The sequence below is a fragment of the Hipposideros armiger genome, unplaced genomic scaffold (assembly GCF_001890085.2).
Source record: "Hipposideros armiger isolate ML-2016 unplaced genomic scaffold, ASM189008v1 scaffold_31, whole genome shotgun sequence".
Classification (NCBI taxonomy): domain Eukaryota; kingdom Metazoa; phylum Chordata; class Mammalia; order Chiroptera; family Hipposideridae; genus Hipposideros; species Hipposideros armiger.
In genome coordinates, this window is record NW_017731381.1 from 5,197,333 (window position 1) to 5,207,631 (window position 10,299).

Here is a 10,299-nt window from a genome sequence, read left to right on the forward strand (position 1 = left end):
TGTGGAGGATGTTGCTTCACTGGCCCAAGTTGGCACCATCATTGTGCTCTTCCCGGGTGAGGCAGATCAGTCGCCGGCTTCTGGACGGCCACTCATGGCAGCTGCTGGCCGCTCACGCTGGCTGCTGGCTACACACGGTAGCCCATGGCAACCCACTGCCACAGGGGCTGCAGCCAATGCTGTCGCCAGTGACTCACAGCAGCCCAGCTCCAGGTTGAGCTGTTGTTCAGCATCTTAGCCGTAGAGGGCAGTGTCACTGGCCCTCATATGTGGGATTCGAACTGGGGCCCTCTGTGGTCCCAAACCAGCTCTTCACCATCGCGCCACTCGGCTGGCCCTAACATTCCTTTTTTTTTTGAGGATTAAATTCAAGGCTATTCATTGCTTCCATAATATCGCTGTTTCTTTTTGGAGCAATTCACACTGTTTCAGTCATAGTTACTCTGGATGGGACCTATTTAGTTATTTCCAGAGTCATGTGAAATATACTCATGAAAACGTTTAAAGAGAATTACCTTTGATGTAGGTAAGTGAATCTTGTTTGTGCTACTCAGATGACCAGGGCAGTCTGAGTAATAATCGCCTTCCCTTGAAATTCTCAAAGGAGCCATTTCCTAATTTACCTACATAAGTTGGGGTATAGACATAGAACATAAGTATAATAATCATAACAATGGTAGAGGATAATATCAGAGAATAAGATAGGTCCGCTGAGTCAATGGGCCACTGTTTCCTAGAGATTCTGATTCAGTGAGTCTAGGGTAGGACTTGAGAACCTGTATTTTTTTTTTAAAGCTCTCCCAGTGAGTTTTAATTACCTACCACTGAGCTAGGTAATTAAAACTGCAGCGATAACATACCTAAAAGCCATTTACCATGTTTCAGAATCACTCACAAATAACCCAAACTGAGAATGTTAAATGTCTTTTATGAGGGTTAAAACTGGATAACCAGCTGAGTCAGTAGAGAGACACAATCTGAAAGATAAGTCTTCCAGATTCAAAACTTAGGGACATAAAACAACTATTTTATTCTTGTTCATAGTTTCTGGGAATCAGGAATGAGGAAAGGGCTCAGTTGAGCAGGTCTGGCACAGAGTTAGTCAGATAGTAGCTGCAGTGGAACAGCAGGGGGCTGGTGCAGCTGGAGGCTGGCTGGACATTTTTCTTTCTCCACATAGTCTCAGGGCCTCTCCGTGATCTCTGCATGGGTTAGCTTGGGCTTCCTCACAGCATGGCAGCCTCGGAGCAGTTGTGCTGCTTGCGTGGAGCTCAGGGCTCTGAGAGAGTGGCTCAAAGCACCAGGCAGATGTATTGCCTTCGATGACATAGCCTCAGAAGTCACATAACTGGACCAGATTCAAAGGGAGGGAACACACTTGTAGGCTCCACCTCTCAATGGGAGGAATAGCATGGTCCCACTGCAAGGAGAGTGGGTGAATGGAAGATACAGCTGTGGCCATCTTTGAGAAACACAGTCTGCCACAGAGTTACCCCTCTCCCGCACATCCAGTGCACCAGATCCTTTTCCCCAGATCTTTCTCAAATGTTCCTCTTCTCTATGTCCCCCTGGCCACCACCTAGGCCAAGCAATCATCACCTCTACCTTACCTCCAAACTTGGCTCCTTGCTTCCACTTTTTCTCCCCTCCAATTCTTTCTCTTCTGTAGCTAGAGCGATATTTTTATGTAAAAAATCTGTTTGGCACTCCCCATTGTATTATACTGAGGATAATGATAAAGCTGCTTTCAAGATCTTGCAAGACCTGGAAGCTTCCTGCTGTCCAGCCTTATTTTATGCCATTGTCCCTCTTGCTTTCCAACCTGCAGCCCCATTGGTATTCTTTTGGGGCCTACATTCACCATATTCTTTCCACCCCAGGGTCTTTGTACTTCCCATTCCCTCTGCTTAAAATACTCTCCTAGCCGCTTTAGTACATCTCCACCCTTCCCTGTCACCTCTTTAACACCTATTCATCCTGAGGTTTTAGTTAAAAATCTCACCCCCCCTCCACACTCAGAGTAGAGAGAGATTGTATAATAAGGTAGCTAGGAGCACAGACTATGGATTCAGATTTCGTGGGTCCAAATCCTGGCTCCACCTAACCTCTCTGTGCCTCAGTTTTCTCTTTTGTAAAACAGAAATGGTAATAGGACCTACCTCAAAGGATTATTGTGACTGTTGCGGATTAATATATGTAAAGCACTTAGAACAGTACCGGGTAGGTACCGCTCACTAAGCACTAGCTGGAAGTAGTTTGTAGCCTATTGCACACTCTTGTAGGGCTATGCTCTTCCATCTTGAAATTACTTTCCCAGTCAGAGGCCATGTAATGAGATGTGAGGAGAACTTTTGGGTTACCGCTTCATCTGTGACTTTGGAACCACAGCTGAGGATAAAGGGGTGCTAAATATTTTACAAAGCAGGGGCCCTTAACCTGGAGGGTCATGAAATTGAATGGGAAAAACCTACTTATTTTCATTTACCTCTAACTGAAATTAAGCCTTTCTTTCCATGGTGAATGCAAGCAGCAAACAGGGTAAGCAGAGCCTGTTACATCGTCTTCAACGGAAAGCACAGATATTTCATATCACAGTCATTGCAGGTATCTTGAATTGCCTGCACTCATCATTAGTCTAAAGTTATGGAAATTTTAGACTTGCCACTATATCTTATTATTTACTCCATTAATAAAGAAGCACATACAAGAATCGTGTTCTATCACACATTTGTCTTTTAAATATTTTGGTGACTATATCTCAATGTAATTAGTTTTCTTTGTAACTCATCATATTTCATGTATATACAAGCATGTTTCCGTGAAGGGTCCATAGGCTTCTCTAGATGGTCAGAGGAGTCCACAGCTTTAAAAAAACCTAAGAATCCTACTTTAAAGAAAGTCATCAAGAACCAGGATGAGAAGCTCTCTTTCAGGGAATACTAAGAGGGGAATGCTTTTTTTGAGTCAGTCACTGTCTGAGGACTTGATCCTTATTTAATCCTCTCAACACCCAAGAGGTAGGTATTATTACTATACCCACTTTGTAGATGAGAAAATTGAGGCTCAGAGAGGTGGGAAAATTACCCAAGGTCACAGAGCAGTAGACTAGTGGTGGAATCCATGCTTTTTAATGACTTCAATATCCTGCTTCCCATAGAAATTCTCTTAGTCCTTCCACTACGCTGCAAAATAAACCTCTGCATCCCATTCCTCCATTTTACAGATTAGGAAACTGAGATTCAAAGAGGATGAATTATTATTTTTTTTTTTCTCATAGTTAAGCAACCTAGTCAGGATTCAAACCCATGTCTGTCAGGCTCCAAACCTCACATGTCCCACTGTGCCCTGTGGAGTTCATTAAAGGTACCATGGAAATGTAGCCTGAAAGAGAGCTAATGGTTGATCAGATATATGACTCAAGAAGACTTTTCCATGCCATCTGTCAGCATTAGATGGTTTGGAAAGAAATCACTACTCTGAGTGCTTTTGCTGTGGGGTTATAGAGCGGTGCAGGGAGTACCTTCCTGGATGTGAATACACACCAGCATTTGGGAAACTTCATTAGTCACTATCATCCAGACAGAGAATTAAAAGTAGGAAGCAGGAGATAAAAGAATACACAAGAAGGAAGTTCTGTATTGGGCTCCTGCTGAAACGGAAAGAATCATTATTTTGAAACCATTAATGATGAACTTGGTAAGGATCAAAGTGGTCTTGTGACTTGTAAATCTAATGAGATGAAAATGAGGCAATGGTATGTTTTATAACTATTGAGGATCTGAGAAGGCTGGAAATTATCTCAGCATGAATACTATAAAGGAACAGGGAACAATGGAAGCCACTTAGAAAAGGATCTTTATTCAGCTTTATTTATAGCAGATATTCGTCTTGTCTTTCAACATGGGGCCTCACAAAAGGGATTTGTTTCACCTTGCCGGGTGTATAAAAGTACAATGGTTGTCACAGTCCCTGATGTTTCCTTCCATAGAACCTAGCTAGTACAAAGGAGAGAAAGAAGATTGCTATGAAGAGGGGACTGAATAGCTGGGGCTAGGAGAGGTGACAGGAGGAAAGAGAGAATAGGGGGAGAAGAAAAGAACTCAGAGATTCTTCCCGTCATCGCTTAACCCCCATTCTCTAGGCCTGAGCTGTCTAATATGGTAGCCACTAGCCATATGTGACTATTGATTGTACATTTATTACAAGTACATAAAATTTAAAAAATCCACTTCCTTGGTTGCACTAACCACATTTCAAGTGTTTAATGGGTACATGTAGTTAGTGGCTACCATATTGGATGGTGCAGCTATAGAATGCTGTCATCGTCGCACAAAGTTCTGCTGGCCAGCACCGATAACCACCCAGTTCCACCTCCAAGTCCAGCAGTATTCTAAGCTCAGTACAAGTGGAACCCCATGACTGTAGCACCCGTGGCCCATAGGAAGATAGAAGAGTAGAACCTTCCGATAGGGCACATAAGAGTCCCAGGTTCCCGTATGACCTTAGGTGAGCTACTGGTAGTCTCTAGGACTCAGTTTTCTACTATTAATATCCCTTTTTGCTGGATAGTATGATAAAAATTGCATAGTTAATTTAATCCTTATAATAGCCATGTGAGCTAGGAGGCCTGTGTTACCAAGGAGGAGCCAGAGGTTAAGAACGTATATGTTAAGGCCACAGAGTCAGGAGCCGAGCTTTAGACCTGGGCCTCTGACTTCAGAGGCCACACTACTATCAGCCAAGCCACACCGTCTCCCGCTGCTAGTTCATCACTTGCAAATCAAAGTGTCTTAGTTGTTGGGGTCTTTCAGAAACAGGAACTGAGACAGGATTTGAGTGCAACTAGTTTATTTGAGAGGTGACCCCAGGAACTATACCTATAGGGGAGTGGGGAAGTGAAACAGGGAAAGGAAGGAAGCCATTGCAGGGCGGGTTAATGAGCAGGTTACACTGTGGGCAAGTGGGGCTTAATTTTGACTTGGGAGACAGTCTAGAATGCACTAAGGACTGAGAAGACTGGGGTTTTCATCTGCCAACTCCTTGTCCATCATGGGTAGAGGGCTGCTCCCAGGGGCATTATTAACCCTAGCACTTCTGTCCTGCCCCCATCAAGAGAGCTAAACATGCTCTTGTGACCATAAAAGACCCCCCAGGGGAAGGTCACAGGTACTTGAAGTAGGGACGGGAACAGTGAATACGGAGGGCATGAGAGTGGGGTATCAACAAGGTGCTACATAGAAGATTGGACTAAGTGCTCTTTCTAATCTAACAAACTAATGGCTAGTGGAGCTTAGTATTAGGTTGTTTGCACATCATAAAATCGGAAACCATAATGATTAACAGTCTGCTAGAAAATGTGGACGGGAAAGCCTGGAGCTACAATCAGACACCTGAGCTGATTTTCAACATGGATGACAAAGTAAAGGGTTAATACCAATATCAGACAAAGAGGTATTCATTAGGGCTGGGATTTCGTCTAGTTAGTGGTATAACCCTAACGTGTGACACATAGTAAGTGATCAATGAATATTTGTTGAATGAATACATGAAAGAATGAAATTGATAAGAAAAAGACAATTGAGTAGAAAAATAGGCAAAGTTAGTTCATAAGAGAGGAAATCCAAATGGTTAATAAACATTTGCTAGGACGCCCAATCTCACTAAGAATTGGGAACATGTAAATTAAAGCAACAATGAGCTGTCTCTCTTCATCAAATTGTCAAATTTTAAAATGAATGATAGCATCTCGTGACAGAGAGAATGCGAAGTAAAGGTCTTTTGTACATGGGTATTTCCTAAGCTTTTTTGGAAAGTATTTTGAAGATATCTGTTAGCATTTACAATATCCAGACCCAGAAATTCCACTGTAGAAATTTATTCTATAGAAACAAAAGCACAAATGCCTAAGGATATGTGTTATCACAGCATGCTTTGCAGTGGTTCAAACTTGAAAGCAGGCTGAGTGCATAGCAATAGAAGAATGCTTGAATCAATTGTGACAAGTCCATGTGGTGGAATATTACACAGTTATTAAAAAAAAGAAGAATGTGTCAGATCTGTATTTACTAACCTGAAGTGATTTCTACAAAAAGTCTAGACTGTGACTAGACAACATCCTGGCCCTAACAAACAGCTTCTTGTCTCACTTTCACTCAACAATTGTTAAGTGAGAAAAGTGATTACAAAAAAATGACAAAGATTCCTTTCCTTATGAAATGAGCAAATGAAATAGGTAGGAGGATACCTGCCAAGCTGTTTGGGGAAGGAGGTATAAAGATGAAAAAAAAAAAGATACGAAAGTGGAACTAATACATGGTAGAATATTATAGGAGAATATAAAACAGGAAATCTATGAAATCCCTGGGAAAGAAAAATATGAAGGTACATGTGGACAAGGGCAAAAAGGTGATATGTATAAATAAAAATATTGATTTAATTTTGGGATGGGACCATGGATATTTTTGGGGGCTATCATAAAGTGTGTGTTTCATACATACACTTTGAGCAGGAAAGGTTTGATTTTTTTCACTGTGCTTTGGCTATATGGAAAGATTATATCTCTTAATCCTGATTTCCAAACTTTGTATATATATTTTCCCATCAATTCACTGAGAAGTTACCTTCCCATAGGTCTTTCCTCGGGGTGTGACATTTTTAAGGCAATCAGGCTTTTGACTTTTGAGGATATTTCTCCTGTATTATTGGGCCAAGAGAGTTTCTGCATCCTTTAGTTTTGGGGTCTGGTGTTGCGCCCACACTTAGGAGGAGGAAGGGGAAAGGAGAAAAACACCATCCTGCACAGAGAACTACAGCTCATGGTAAGTGTTCTGAAGGGAACTGCAGTGCAAATGGATGATTTTGGCTGCTCAGCGTCTGAATGTCTTTACTTGAGGGCAGTGATGGGGACTGGGACAGGACCCACCAAGGAGGCCAAGCGGACACAGATGCGTCTTCCTAACTCCTGGCAGCCAGAAGATGGGGTGTAAGCCAAGCATGGCCACTTTGATGTCCCTTCCCAAGACTTTGAACCTTGAGGGAATAATGTTCAAGTTCAGGGTCAGTTAGAGATTGTATTAGTGATCTATTACTATGTAAGAAATTACCCTAAAACTGACTGACTTGAAATGACAAACATTTATTATTTCACAGTGTCTGTGGGTCAGGAATCCAGGAGCAGCTTCGCTGGGGTGGTTTTGGTTAGGGACCCTTCACAAGACTGCAGTCAAGGTATAAGCTGAGGCTGCAGGCACCTGATGCTTCCCTAGGGCTGGAGGACCCACTTCTGTACTCTCTTATGCAGATCATGGACAGAAGCTTTGATTCCTCGCCATGTGGGCTTCTCTATAGACTAGGTGTCTTCATGACATGGCAGCTGGCTTTCCCAGAGGGTCTGATGAAGGGCAGGGTGGGGTGGGGGGTGGAGAGGGACAGAGAGAAGGAGGGAGAAAGGAGAGGGAGGGAGGGAGAATAGAGACAGATGATCCAGTCCAAAGGTTATTGAGTGGGAGTTCCCTGTTACTTAGGAATTGGCACTATGGCCCATGGCCAAAGCCAACAGGCGCTATGTACCTTGCATTCCAAATGAGAGGCAGATACTTTCCCCCCAAAGTTTGCTAAAAGGGGCCTAACTGGTCCTAGATCCCTTAGCCAAAACATCACTTTCTTTTTCCTTGCCCATCTAATAATCCTGGGGAGGGAGGACTTCTTTGGTTTTATTAAGGATTATATGTTATAGTAGAAGACAATTCCCTCCCCCTGCACTTTAATTGGGAGTCTCTCATGGAGATTGAGGGGTGACTATAAGAAAAGATGCAAGGATGCTGTTCCCCAACAGGGGCCTACTTGGTAGTGAATTTGCTGATGTCCCCCTCTGCCTATCTGAGCAGGGGAGAGAGGGGTCACTGTGGAGCAGCTGACTAGGATGTGTGAGTTTCTCTGGGTCAAGTAGACCCTGCGGTAGTTAGCCAGGATTTCTGCTATTCCATCCAAGCATGCTGACTGCTGAGCAAGAGGGTCCCCCCTGTGGCAGAAGCCTGGTGTTGGGGCAAGGTAGGAAAGCTCAGCCTCAGCTGGATGTCCCCTGTCAGAGAACTGTGCAGTGGGGAAGTCCCCAAGAAACTTATTCATGTGCCCCCTGAAGAAACAGGGTTGACCAAGAGAGAGAGGGCTATTGCAGAGAGCTGTTCCCACTCCATCCTCCCAATTTCAACACAGGGGAAGGTGCAGGGGCATGTCTCCCAGCCAGGCCATGTGCTGCCCTCTACCTCCTTATCCAAGCAGGCAGGGACCTGGCTCAATCAACCCTTGGATGAGTAGAGGAAAAGCTAAAATGAGATTTAAATTGAGTGAGAATAAAGCTTTCAAGGATGGAGGTTTACCAACAGAAAGTGATCCAAAAGTAATGCAATCTGCCCAAGATGTCATTAGGGGATGGAAAAGGGAAATTCGACACAGCATGACGGAAGGTGGAGATTAGGGGAACGAAGTTTCGTTATTATGCCGGACCAAGTTGAGTTGCCTCAGCACAGCGGTTTCAGGAGTAAACAGAATAATTAAAGTACAGTGTGGTAGGCCTGGAGTCTTGCTCAGGTAAGCTGCCTCAAGGTTTTGAGAGGGCATGGGAGTTAGGTGTGCACACCCCAGGTTGGCTTTTGGGGAGGGTTTTCCAGAGGAGGAAGGGGCTCTTGAGTTGAGCTTTGAGAAGGAGTTGGTCCAGTGAAAGGAGAGTGGAGAGGAGCTTTCTAGGCAGAGCTGACAGCATAGCCTGGAGCAGCACGTTGAAGGCAAGAAGGCCACTGAGAGATGCAGGCCAGGAAGCCCATGGCCTTGAGGCCTTGTGAACTCAAGGAATGGGGACTCTGGGGGGCTGTGTCAAACCTGGGAGCAACACAATCGGGTTTGCATATTAGAACCACCTGGTCACCAGGCTTTGGCAGTACTGTGGCCTTGACCTCCAGGCACACTTCTTACCCATTCACCTGGTCCTATGGCTCGTACTCTCCTACAAAGGCCATTTTCTCTGTGATGCCAAAATCCTGGGCCCCCACTCTTTCGATTGTCCTTTGCCTTACTCTCATTACCGAACACTTCATCGTTCCGCCCCCCCCCTTTGATGGGGCTCGGAAATATCACCATCCCCCCTATAAATCATCTTTTCTCTTTCTTCCTCCAGCATACTCTTCTGAGCCCAACAAGATTCTGTGCCTTCTCTGGGCCTGTGTCTGCCAGCACATGTTTCCCCGAAATGTACATATATTAAAATATCTTCCCTTTAGCTCATCTGGTCTTCACCCCATGGGGCAACCCGAAGGCTACTATTTATCCTTTCACACATTAATTTAAGCTGCTTTAATTGCTGCTCTGATATGTTTTATATAATATTATGAATGTTTTAATTCTGTGGACTTGCTTCTCAAGGCAGTTTTGTGAAGGGCACAATTTTGGAATCAAGGAAATAAAGAATAAGTAATGGCTGAAGTTACAGTAACGCCCCCCCCCACCCCCTGAAAGCTTGTTTTTTCTGAGTGGGAGGAAAAGGGAAAAGATATTTTAATGTTCTCTTCATCCTGGGCCAGTTTGTGTGGCTTTCGTGAAGTCCCCTGGATGCTGATTTCAAGTGTTCCTGGACTGCTGGCATCTGACCACCAGTTTGAGGTCTGTGTTGCGACTACCACCTGGGCGTCTCCTCCCGCCACATCCTTCCTGGTGGAGCCTGTGCTTAGAATGAGAAGCTACTGAACACACTCACTCACTTACTTATTCATTCAGCAATTGCGTGTTGGTATTCCATCGTGTGCCCAGGATGGATAGGTTCCCTCAAGGAGCTCACAATTAGCTGGGGCCAGGCAGATGGACTTTAGTCCAGCACGATGATGCTGTGGGAACATGGAGGAGGCAGTAAGGTGGGGCGGAGTAACTCCCTCTGTCTCAGGGAGTTGAGAGAAGACTTAAGAGGAGGTGAAATTTAAACTTGGTTCCAGGAAGGAGAAGGGAAGGAAGAAAACAGCCAGACACAGTAAGGAAAATAGTTAGAAAAAAACAATTGCGTGTTTGGAAAGTGGGGAGAAGGTGAACATGGGCGAAGCCAGTATGCATGGGAGGACAAGACAGGGAGTGAGTGTGGGGACAGAGGTGGGGACAGAGGTTGGTGAAGGGCTTGCTGTGTCAGGAGAAGGAGTCTGGACTAGCCTGAGGGCATAGGGGAGCCCAGAGAGGTTTTTAAGCAGCCAGGTGCCCCATCAGATCAGATCTTGGGTTCACAAAGAGAACTGCAGCAGTATGAAGAGAGAGAGAGAGAGA